The 12503-nt window shown below is 40.1% G+C and overlaps 1 non-coding gene and 1 pseudogene across 1 annotated transcript; both read right to left on the bottom strand.

Annotated features, from left to right (window-relative positions):
• Positions 1–855: 855 nt before the first annotated feature.
• Trnal-cag (transfer RNA leucine (anticodon CAG)) lies at positions 856–939 on the bottom strand. The gene has a single exon. It is a non-coding gene; the product is annotated as a tRNA-Leu (tRNA).
• A 21-nt stretch (positions 940–960) lies between these two features.
• LOC135115433 (5S ribosomal RNA) lies at positions 961–1079 on the bottom strand (annotated as a pseudogene).
• Positions 1080–12503: the final 11424 nt, after the last annotated feature.

Here is a 12503-nt window from a genome sequence, read left to right as displayed (position 1 = left end):
GAAATAAGGGAAGCTGCAAAAAGCGACCAGGCTTACACGTGGCAGTCCCTGTATGAAATATACCTACCTATTTCCACCTATCATCTCCATCCATAAACCTGTCTAATCTTCTCTTAAAGGTCCTTAATGTCTTAGCACTAACAACATGATTACTGAGTCTGTTCCACTCATCTACCACTATTCGAGAGCCAATTTCTTCCTATCTCCTTCCTAAACCTAAATTTTTCAAGCTTTAACACATTATTTCTTGTTCTACCCTGGTTGCTGATCCTAAGAATTTTGTTTACATCCCCTGTGTTATAACCCTTATACTACTTTAAGACTTCTATCAGGTCTCCTCTTAACCTATGTCTCTCTAAAGAAGGTAGATTTAACAGCTTTAATCTCGCCTTGTAAGGAATACTCCTCATCCCCTGTATTCTTTTAGTCATCCTCCTCTGTACTGATTCTAATAGACCTATATCTTTCCTGTAATGTGGGGACCAGAACTGCACAGCGTAGTCTAGATGAGGTCTGACCAGCGCCAAGTATAACTTTAATATTACTTCCGGCCTTCTACTTTTAACACTCCTAAAAGTGAATCCTAGTACCCTATTTGCCTTGTTTCTGGCTTCTATGCATTGTTTTCTTAGACGGAGTTCAGAGCTAACTATAACTCCTAAATCTTTCTCGTACCCTGTACCTACCAGAGTTTGGTCGTTTAATGTGTACCTACTGTGAAACTGATGCTTATGGCAGCCGGCTGGTTACGTCAGTCCACTTGGATGCTTTTCCATTTATTACTACTCTTTGTTTACGGCACGCCTTAGCACGCCCCCTTGACACAAGGCGATTTTAGACTTATAATAAAGGTATTGTCAGGAGTGGGATTCGAACCCACGCCCGGAAGACCGGACTGCGACCTGAACGCAGCGCCTTGGACCGCTCGGCCATCCTGACTACGCGAGATAAATGTTGGAATGCCAACAACATCTGATGTTACCAGGCGGTCACCCATCCAAGTACTAACCGGACCCAACGTTGCTTAACTTCGCTGATCGGACGAGAAGTGGTGTATACAACGTGGTGTGGTCGTTAAAAAAGGAGGAACAGTCTGGAGATCCTGGCTGCTCAGATTTGTAGGCTTTGAAAATAATCGTGGTGAGAGAACAAAGAGTTCCTGAACACAGGCCTATGAGTCACGCTATAAGTCTTGTGTCACTGGCTCGTATTGTAAACATTTCCACTTCTGATCTCCACAACTTCTAATACCCTCTGCTGGAAGTTACTGTAGATTTCAAGGGAGTTTTTAATGAAATAGTACAATATAATGCTTATATATATATATATATATATATATATATATATATATATATATATATATATATATATATATATATATATATATATATATATATATATATATATATATATATATATATATATATATATATATATATATATATATATATATATTTTTTTTTCAAATGGCAACTTTTTTTTTTATTTGTTAATATGTTAGTATGGTTGGTGTTGCTGGTTTTGTTGGTGGTGGTGATGACGATGTGGATGATAGTGATGATGATGATGATGATGATGATGATGATGATGATGATGATGATGATGATGATGGTGGTGGTATGTCTATCCCGTGAATTGCTGCTACGTACTATTATTATTATTATTATTATTATTATTATTATTATTATTATTATTATTATTATTATTATTTTTATTATTATTATTATTACTATTATTATTATCATTATTATTATTATTATCATCATCATCACCATAAACACTACCTTCCCTCCCGTGCACGAAGCCTGGAAATGCAACACTGCTCATCGTAACACAGTCAATACTTCGACCTTGACTTTAAAACACTTGAACAAGGGCAGCATCACCGCTCACTCAAGGTCACCAGAAGCATCATAACAAAATACACGATGAAAAAATGCCTTCCACTCATATAAGAACATAAGAACATAAGAGATAAGGGAAGCTGCAAGAAGCGACCAGGCTTACACGTGGCAGTCCCTGTATGAAACACACCTACCTATTTCCATCTGTTATCCCCATCCATAAACTTGTCTAATCTTCTCTTAAAGCTCTCTAGTGTCCTAGCACTAACTACATGATTACTGAGTCCGTTCCACTCATCTACCACTCTATTTGAGAACCAATTTTTTCCTATCTCCTTCCTAAACCTAATTTTTTTTTTAAGCTTGAACCCGCTATTTCTTGTTCTACCCTGGTTGCTGATCCTAAGAATTTTGCTTACATCTCCCTTGTTATAACCCTTATACCACTTAAAGACTTCTATCAGGTCCCCTCTTAACCTACGTCTCTCTAAAGAATGTAAATTTAACAGCTTCAACCTCGCCTCGTAAGGAATACTCCTCATCCCCTGTATCCTTTTAACCATTCTCCTCTGTACTGATTCTAATAGACCTATATCTTTCCTGTAATGTGGGGACCAAAACTGCACAGCGTAGTCTAGATGAGGTCTGACCAGCGCCAAGTATAACTTTAATATTACTTCCGGCCTTCTACTTTTAACACTCCTAAAAATGAATCCTAGTACCCTATTTGCCTTGTTTCTGGCTTCTATGCATTTTTTCCCTAGACGGAGTTCAGAGCTAACTATAATTCCTAAATCTTTCTCGTACCCTGTACCTACCAGAGTTTGGTTGTTTAATGTGTACCTATTGTGTGGGTTACCTCTACCTATTCTAAGCACTTTGCATTTATTGATATTAAATTGCATTTGCCATCTATCCGTCCATTCATTCATTCTATCTAAATCTGCCTGCAAGGCAATGGCATCCGATTCTGACCTAATTAATCTACCTATCTTTGTGTCATCCGCAAATTTACTAACATCACTACTAATTCCACTATCCGAGTCATTGATATATATAAGAAATAACAATGGCCCTAATACTGATCCCTGTGGCACCCCACTAATTACATGACCCCACTCGGATTTCGAGCCGTTTATTACCACTCTCTGTCGCCTGTTACCAAACCATGATCCTATCCAGCCTAACACCTTCCCATCTATCCCGTGTGCCCTAACCTTTCTCAGGAGCCTTTGATGGGGTACCTTGTCAAATGCTTTACTAAAGTCCAGATATAAGATATCATAACTATCACCATTATCTACTGCCTCGTACACCTTACTGTAAAAACTTAACAAGTTTGTCAGGCAAGACTTCCCCTTCGTGAAGCCATGCTGTGACTGATTTATCAAGTTATGTTTGTCTAAATGTTCCCTAATGTTCCTCGCTATTATTGACTCTAACATTTTACCTACAACTGAAGTTAAGCTGACAGGTCTATAATTAGACGCTAAAGTTTTATCTCCTTTCTTAAAGATGGGTACTACATTAGCCTGCCTCCACATTACTGGTACCTCACCCGACTCCAGTGATTTCCTAAAGACAGAAACTAACGGCTCACTAATAATCTCTTTATATTCCTTAAGTACTATGGGATATATTTCATCAGATCCTGGTGTCTTGAACTTTTTTTTAGCCTATCTATCTCCTGTTCCACTATCTCCCTAGTTATGGAAATATCTGTCATTTCCTCATTCTCATCTGCTCTAAACACCTGTTCACTATCTGACATATCCTGCATGTTTTCCTGGGTGAAGACAGTTAAAAAATAATCATTCAGAAATTTACTTATCTCCTCCCCAGAACTAACCAGCTCCCCATCTGCTGCCTTTAATGGACCTACAGTATCCTTATTCTTCGTCCTGTATACCTGATAAAACCCCTTGGGGTCCGTCTTCGCCTGGCTGGCTACCTTTGATTCATAATTGTCCTTAGCTTTCCTCGTTAACTTCCTGACTGTTCTAACTAATTCATTATATTGTGTCCTTAAAACTTCTTCACCTGCCCTTAATCTCTTATATATACTTCTCCCTATTTAATTGCTTTAACTTAGCATATAGAACATCCACGTTACATTATATAGAACATCCACGCACGCCCTCCCCATACAGGTGATTCTCCAGATGCTAATCATTCAGCCAGTCAGTCACTTCATTAATCTCTTCATTAGTGTTGCAGGCCGGTCAACACAGGGACGTATGGACGAATGACACACACACACACACACACACAGACTCAGACTCAGGTCGCTGGGGACGCCGACAGATGAGTTAAGGGGGGTGTATCTTACTTTCATCCTCCCCAAACTCATGTACGCCTCCCCAGCGTGGTCCTCCTCCCTCACACAAACTCAACAGCTACAGTTGGAGAGTGTGCAGAAAAGGGCGTGCAGGGTCATCCTTGGCCCTGCATACACCACCTATGAAGAAGCCCTGAACACCCTGAAGCTGTCCAGACTATCCACCAGGTACAGTGAGGCTCTAGAGAAGTTTGGAAGGGGACTTCTGAATCATCCACGTCTCAGAAACATGCTGCCGCCTGACGCGCCTCGCCCTACCCGTGCCACCAGACACCACAATAAGATAACGCCCCTAAAGGCGCCACGTACGGACCGGTACAGACTCAGTGCGATTCCCACCATGGTGCGAGCCATCAATCAATAGTCTCTTCTAGATTTGACTTACCTTTAGGATTAATGTCAAGTATTTCCCCACCCCCAATGTACATTTTCAGTTTGTTGACTGCCTAAAGAATAAACCGTTTATTATTATTATTATTATTATTATTATTACACACACACACACACACACACACACACACACACACACACACACACACATATATACACACAGCCTTACTTTAGATTTCTTTATTCATTGTTAAGTTCTCCAATCTATATGTAAATGTTCACTACTGCCTCCGTAATAAGCAGTTTATCGTTGTTATTATTGCTATTATTACACACACACACACACACACACACACACACACACACACACACACACACACACACAGAGAGAGAGAGAGAGAGAGAGAGAGAGAGAGAGAGAGAGAGAGAGAGAGAGAGAGAGAGAGAGAGAGAGAGAGAGAGAGAGAGAGAGAGAGAGAGAGAGAGAGAGAGAGAGAGAGAGTTTACTACATATTCATGACTTATGTGTCTCTTTGTGTTATCGAAAACCACCCGATAACTGTTGCATATTTGTGTGTATTCATGTGTGTGTGTGTGTGTGTGTGTGTGTGTGTGTGTGTGTGTGTGTGTGTGTGTGTGTGTGTGTGTGTGTGTGTGTGTGTGTGTGTGTTCAATAGTTTCATTTGTGGAATCGGTTTTATCGACTCCTGATGTTTGTAAGCAAGACACAATAGAGGCGAGGTTCACATGCCACACGGCGCCCCTGAGCCCATTGAGCCAGCGAGGAACACCCGCAACAACACACTCCACCAGCTGGGTCTTGAGCTGACGCGCCACGACTCCTCAATTTGCAATGTTTTACTCGGGACGGCCAATGCAACTCACGGCATATTGTTTCAGGTGTGGTTAAGGTCAAGAAATAAGTAAATAAATAAAATAAATGATAAAACAAAAAAAAGAAGAAAAAAAATCATTGTCAGAACCCGACTAATCATCTCTGTGGTTTCTGAAAATAACCCTTGTGGGAACTTAGTGTTTAATAATATGCGCATTCTTTTGACTAAATTCTATGAGCTAGGAGGCTGAGAGCGCACCCCTCCGTCATCGACGTTCCATAACACAGAATGTGACAAACTTTCTCCGCAGACTTGTGTCACGCGACAATCTGATGAACATTCTGGAGGCGCACACGGGTCTAGATCTACCTGAAAATCTAACCATTATTCCTTGGCGACTAATGATATTCCTTTTACTTAAATAGGTTTTAACGAAAATCCGTTACAGACAGCTAACATATAGACAAATATGGAAACAGACAAGCAAACAGGCAAATACCAGCCTCAGAGTCCCCATTTGGGGAGGGGGCCACAAATATTCCCAGGTCGGACTGCCTTTCTGACGACGATCCTGAGTTTCTTGACACCCCCCTCAAATTTTTCTTCATTAACTTCTGGAACATTAACATTCGTGGTCTAAGATCTAATTTTCAATCTGAAGAACACCCCATCTGCTCTTCTAAACCTCATTTTCTTTTCCTCACTCAAACTCAGGTGTCTGAGGCAACTGACAGTAGCCCCTTTTCTGTTCCCTCCTACTTTCTCTATCCTCATTTTCAATCCAAAGCTGGATGTTGCGTTTATACGCGCAACGATTTAACCTGCCCTCGTGCCCACGCTCTTGAATCTTCCGAGTTTTCCACCATCCGGCTACAACTACACAGTCACTCTCAAACTAAATTTATCTGTGCCTAACTCCTCTGACTATAAGAAATTCTTTGATTACTTAACTTCCAAAGTGGAGCACATTCTGACCCTCTTCCCTTTTGCAGAGACCTCCATTCTTGTATGGACCGGTCATTCTTGTCCTATCGCTCCAATCCCTCCTCAGGATCCCCCTAAGCGAAGGTGCCTCTGTCGTTTTGCCTCTGCTAGTTGGCGGGACCTGAGGAGGTATTTTGCTGAGTTTCCTTGGAATGACTACTGTTTCCGTGTCAGAGACCCGTCTTTGTGTGCTGAGCGCATAACAGAGGTGATAGTGTCTGGCATGGAGGCGTACATTCCTCACTTTTTCTCGACCTAAACCTTCCAAATCTTGGTTTAACACAGCTTGTTCTCGTGCTATACATGATAGAGAGGTGGCCCACAAAAGGTACTTAAGCCTTCCATCACCAGAATCTGATGCACTTTATATTTCTGCCCGGAACCATGCCAAGTCTGTTCTCCAACTACCCAAAACCTCTTTAATTAACAGAAAGTGTCAAAACCTTTCAATATTTAACTCCCCTCGTGACTTCTGGCATCTAGCCAAAAATATCTCCAGTAACTTTGCTTCTTTTTCTTTCCCTTCTTTATTTCAACCAGATGGCAACACTGCTATCACATCTATTTCTAAACCTGAACTCTTCACTCAAACCTTTGCTAAAAACTCTACATTGGACGATTCTGGGCTTGTTCCTCCCTCTCCTCCACCCTCTGACTACTTCATGCCACCTATTAAAATTCTTCGCAATGATGTTTTCCATGCCCTCGCTGGCCTAAACCTTCGGAAGGCTTATGGACCTGAGACCGCGGAGATTACTTTTTATTAGAGTGAGAAGAAGATAAATATTATATAAAAATCTTTAATTATATAAGTTTTCTTAACTAATATATTTTTCAAAAAATAAATTCACTTAAAATATATATATATATATATATATATATATATATATATATATATATATATATATATATATATATATATATATATATATATATATATATATATATATATATATATATATATATATATATATATATATATATATATTCCTAAATACTGAGAGAAATACACATTCTCTTCATATAAACTTGAAATGTCACTAATATTTTCGTCCTCTTATATTAATAATAGTCTTTCCTATGTATCACTTGCTTTCATTTATTTTTTTCTTTCATTTTCTTATTTGTACTACTTTGTTTCTTAAGCATTTTTTATTTGACTTTTAATCTGTTTTTATGTTAATATAGTGCCTGATTTAAAAGGGTAGCTTTAATAGAGTTAATAATGCATTTCTTATACTTATATTATTTATAGCGGATTTACACCGCTTCTTTAAAGATCAAAACTTTATGTGCGCTATACACCAACAAATAATATTCTCAAAGATAAGCTAACTAAGCTAATGGGCTCATACCCCGTAAATGAAAGCTTCAACCTTTCTCTTTTTAATATCTTTCCAGTTTCCTACCTATCATTTTTCTGTACTTTACTAACAGGTATCTTTTTCATCTATTTCTTCTCCTTCTTGGTTTGGGGCTTGACTCGGGTTGGAACTAAATCTTTTATCATTTATTTTTCTCATTGCAACTAAATTATGCCCGTATCTAACTGAAGCTGCAATTAAATATTTTCTAATTCAAGCTCTAGCATCTACTATCTTAATTATCTCTCTCTCTCTCTCTCTCTCTCTCTCTCTCTCTCTCTCTCTCTCTCTCTCTCTCTCTCTCTCTCTATATATATATATACTCGAGTGACTTTTCTTATTCTCTAATTACTATATCTTTACTTTTAAAATTAGGAGCAGCTCCGTTACATTTTTGGCTTCCCCAAGTTATTGAAAGTTTGTCTTGACCTCAAACTTTTATTCTCTTAACAATCCAAAAAATAGCTCCTATGTTTTTAATTCCCTTTTTAAGCTACTCTTCAAACTTAATAACCTCAATTACTTTAGCAGCACTTAGATCTTCTTTAGCCTTAGGTGGCTAAAATGTTACAAAACTACGTAAACTTATCGTCTTCTCTTCAATTAACCATATATCTTAATACTTATTGTTATATCAATCAGTGATATAATATGACTCATTTACTTTATCTTCTACTCCTTTATTTCAGGCTCTGTGATTATTTTACTCTTTATTACTCAGTCTTCATCAGTTTCCGTTATAATAATTCAAAACAAAAGGAAGATTGCCCTAAAACTTTTTTTTTACCAATAAATCTCTTATCTTTAGGTCTTCCTCCCTTTTCAGGATTTACACCTAAATGAATTATAATTCAGCTACTCTCTTCTGAAATAATAATTTTCTCTTTTTTTTAATTCTTCTTTTTTTTTTTAAAGTCTTATCACTCTTTATTTCTATCTACGTCTCTTTGTTCTGTCACGATCGCTTACTTACTTGCGATCGTACGATCCCGGTTATCTTTCCAAGAAAGTGGGCGTTACACTGATCCCGGAAAGTTTTAAAGGTCTGGATTTTTAAAGGTTTCGAGTGCCTACCCGACCTATCCGAAATCGCCAGAATTATCTCTCACTCTACCTTTACCTTGACTCAGCACACCTGGAATCACCTCTAATACCAGATCAATGTTAAGGGAGTAGAAAACACGATTTTTCTATGTTACAAGCACATATATTAATACTAATAATAATTCACAAACAACATGAGGTAGTACACGTTACTACATGACGTTCTCGTCACTTCACACAACACCAGAACCCGTTTACACCTCCACCAGTCACTGAAATATTCCCCTCAACCGCAGGAATTTACTCAGACGCCATTACCGCGTCCCCAGACAATAATTCCCGTATTTCACCTCCTCAAGCCTCACAGGAGATTACCATCATCACCAAAGATTACCCATAACACCGTAACATTATCCCCAAAATCACCAATACACCACAATCCCAGCTTCCAAGGTCAACACCACACCCTCCACTTACAAAATGGCTGCCAGTTTGACCTATGACCCCTTCGAACAGCGTCACCGGCACAACTCAACAACCGAATTTCAGCGGACAAGAGCTCTTGGTACCACAAAAGACTCACTAACCTGATCCTGGATATCAAGGTTATACCGCTTCACCACTAATACCTCCACAAACTCACTCCATCACCAATCCACACCAAGATTCTCGCCGCCTTCCCTCCGATATACCTCACGACCTAAGGCGCTCTGCCTTCCCCTCCTTGGAATGTGTTGTTGCCCACTCAAGCTCCCCTCGTTTTCAACATATTTCCACCTCAATTATACTTCCTCCCTTATACATATAAAGATGAAATGAATGTGTTTGAAAGATGAAACCATTCAACATAAACAAGCAGTTATATTAATTTACTTTCACATCTAAGTGCTGGGTACTTATCTAGAAAGTCTGTAAGTGCTACTTCAGAAGTGATGACATGTTTTTGATTAGAAATTCGAAGCTTCACATGTATCCTACCATCCTGTGTATAGCACTGTTGAAAGATTTGCCTATGTTGTTTTCTTATATCCCATACTTTTTTAAATAGTAACCGGCGTTTGGGTGTCAAGCTTTCATTGATATATAAGTTTGGCTTAACTGTTACACATGCACTCATTATGTCATATTTCTGTTGTCTACTGTGCAGTTTAACAATGATTGGTCTTATGGAGTTTTGGGTATTCCTTGAGCCAAGCCTATGTGCTACATTTATGTCTTTATTTTCAATATTTATGTGGAGGTTATCTTTAATTGTTCTTATTGTTTTTTTCTGTGGTGTTTTCATTCTGCTCCTCCACTGGCAAGTTTGGCCCACTAATAATGAGAGTATCCCGTCTTTCATACAGATTCACTTCTTCAATTTCATTTTCTAATTCTGCAATTTTGTTTTCAAGTTGAACAATGTGATTTTGCATCTTTTCTATTGTCTGGTCTTTCTGATTAATTAGGATCTGCACTGCTTTCACAATGGTGTTAACAACAGTTTTACCTTCCTCTGCTATGGTGGCAGTGTCAGCGGTAACGAGACTCAGAAGGTCGGCGGGTGAGGTACACACAGGGTTAGTCACGTTGGTAGTGGTCAGTACTAATGGCGCAGAAGGGGTAGGTGAGGAAACCACTGGAGGAGCTGCTGGCCCAGTAGACGTACCCTGCTGGGCTGTCTGACCGGCCGCCTGGTTATGCTGTCCTCTTGTCTTTGTCATCTTGTTGCTGTTGGAATATCACTAACACAGAATATTGTCGCAAGTAATCCTAAACCACAGGTTGAAATAGTGAGGGTCGTTCACTGTTGTTGATGACGTCACAGTAATGGGGAGCGGATCCAAATGTTACAAGCTACGTATTTCGTATATATTTACTCCCATGTCATGAGTATTATATTGCCGTTGTAGACATGTTAGGGTATAAGCATACCTGGAGCAGCCAGTGCAAGGGACTGCCTGGCGAAATACGTAAACAAAGCGATCAGGTGGTGTAGGCAGTGTGGTAGCGCGCAGCTCAGGTAAGGACGTGCGTTCACCACGACAGTCAGCCCGAGAGAGAGAGAGAGAGAAAGGAGGGGGCGGCACAAGAAGCTATGTAATTTCTGCTCTACAATGATTCTGATTAATATGATATGGTGCTACTAACACAACAACAACAACAACTACTACCACTACTACTACTATTACTACTACTATTACTAGTGTGTGTGTGTGTGTGTGCCTCGCCTTGTAGGAGGCGCTATATTTAATAAGGGAGTAATGAACTTATTGCGTATTGCCCGGAATTCTATTAGTGTGCGATTATATTACCAGGTGGTCTTGGTATTAATCTCTCTCTCAATCTCTCTCTCTCTCTCTCTCTCTCTCTCTCTCTCTCTCTCTCTCTCTCTCTTTCTCTGATACATGTGTGTGTGTGTGTGTGTGTGTGTGTGTGTGAGTACTTAAATGGTATATAAGAACATAAGAAATAAGGGAAGCTGCAAGAAGGGACCAGGCTTACACGTGGCAGTCCCTGTATCAAATATACCTACCTATTTCCATCTATTATTCCCATCCATAAACCCGTGTAATCTTCTCTTAAAGCTCCCTAATGTTTCAGCACTAACAACATGATTACTGAGTCCCAAATAAAATTCATTATATAAAATTGTGAGGTACGGTATTACGCAGTGAAGTGTGTGTGTATCCACTGAGCTTTCATTGCATTTGATATTTTTGTACGTGTCTTATTTGGGGAGATTCAGGCCACTTCCCTAAGCCACGTTTAAAGCAGTAGAGCAGCGCGCCTCGGCCGCCGCACCGGCGTGGGTGATTACTGAGGAGCAACAAACGTAAGCACACGTTCAGTATTCACTTCGGCATGCAGAGTTACCTGAACATTCCACTTTCCTTTCCAAAAAACGGTGCATTGTCCTCGCCAAGTGTCCTCACTGACACACTGCCAGAGGGCGCCAGCAAGGGTGCTCAGGAATGCTCTCTCCGGGCAGGATATCGTGTTAACCTGAACCGACAAATCCGCTCCAAGCAGCACTACACTACACCTTGTACCATTACTGAATACTTTTGGGCATACAGGAATGAACTTCTGCATTACTACTTCTCGCACGAAGGTTGAAACAAACTTTTTGTGAGGGCCAGTCTTTGCTGAGAGGTGAGAGAATATTTGCTTCGTGGTGATGGTGGTGTGTGTGTGTGTGTGTGTGTGTGTGTGTGTGTGTGTGTGTGTGTGTGTGAGTGAGTGAGTGAGTGAGTGAGTGAGTGAGTGTGTGTGTGTGTGTGTGTGTTTGTGTGTGTGTGAGTGTGTGTTTGTGTGTGTGTGGGTGAGTGTTTGTGTGTGGGTGGGTTCCTTAGTTAATTCCTTCCCCCCTTCAGCGAGTTACCCAGCTGAGTGGATGAGTAATAAGACTTCATTAGCGTCCTCGGGGAATCTCCATCACTTTACGTCGGTGCAAATTGCATTCTTTACTGTGTTCTACTCGCCTTTTATTTTGTTATACGTGAGTGTAGACTAGACGGCGAGCAGTGTGGTTGTATATGGCGGGACGAGGGAATGTTTGAGGTATTGGAGAGAAGGGATGAGTGCGTGATGCTTTGTGGCAATGGAAGAGAGAGAGAGAGAGAGAGAGAGAGAGAGAGAGAGAGAGAGAGAGAGAGAGATTGGGGAGGGGTGGTGGCAGCAGGCAACACGGAGCAACGGAGGTGTTAAAAAGCATGCAATTTACCGATAAGCATTATACAACATTATTGCGGTGATTAAAAGTACTCCTGTAAAATGCTAC

The sequence above is a fragment of the Scylla paramamosain genome, chromosome 2 (genome assembly GCF_035594125.1).
Source record: "Scylla paramamosain isolate STU-SP2022 chromosome 2, ASM3559412v1, whole genome shotgun sequence".
Lineage (NCBI taxonomy): Eukaryota > Metazoa > Arthropoda > Malacostraca > Decapoda > Portunidae > Scylla > Scylla paramamosain.
The sequence above is the reverse complement of the archived record's forward strand: the minus strand, read 5'-3'. Positions and strand labels throughout refer to the sequence as shown.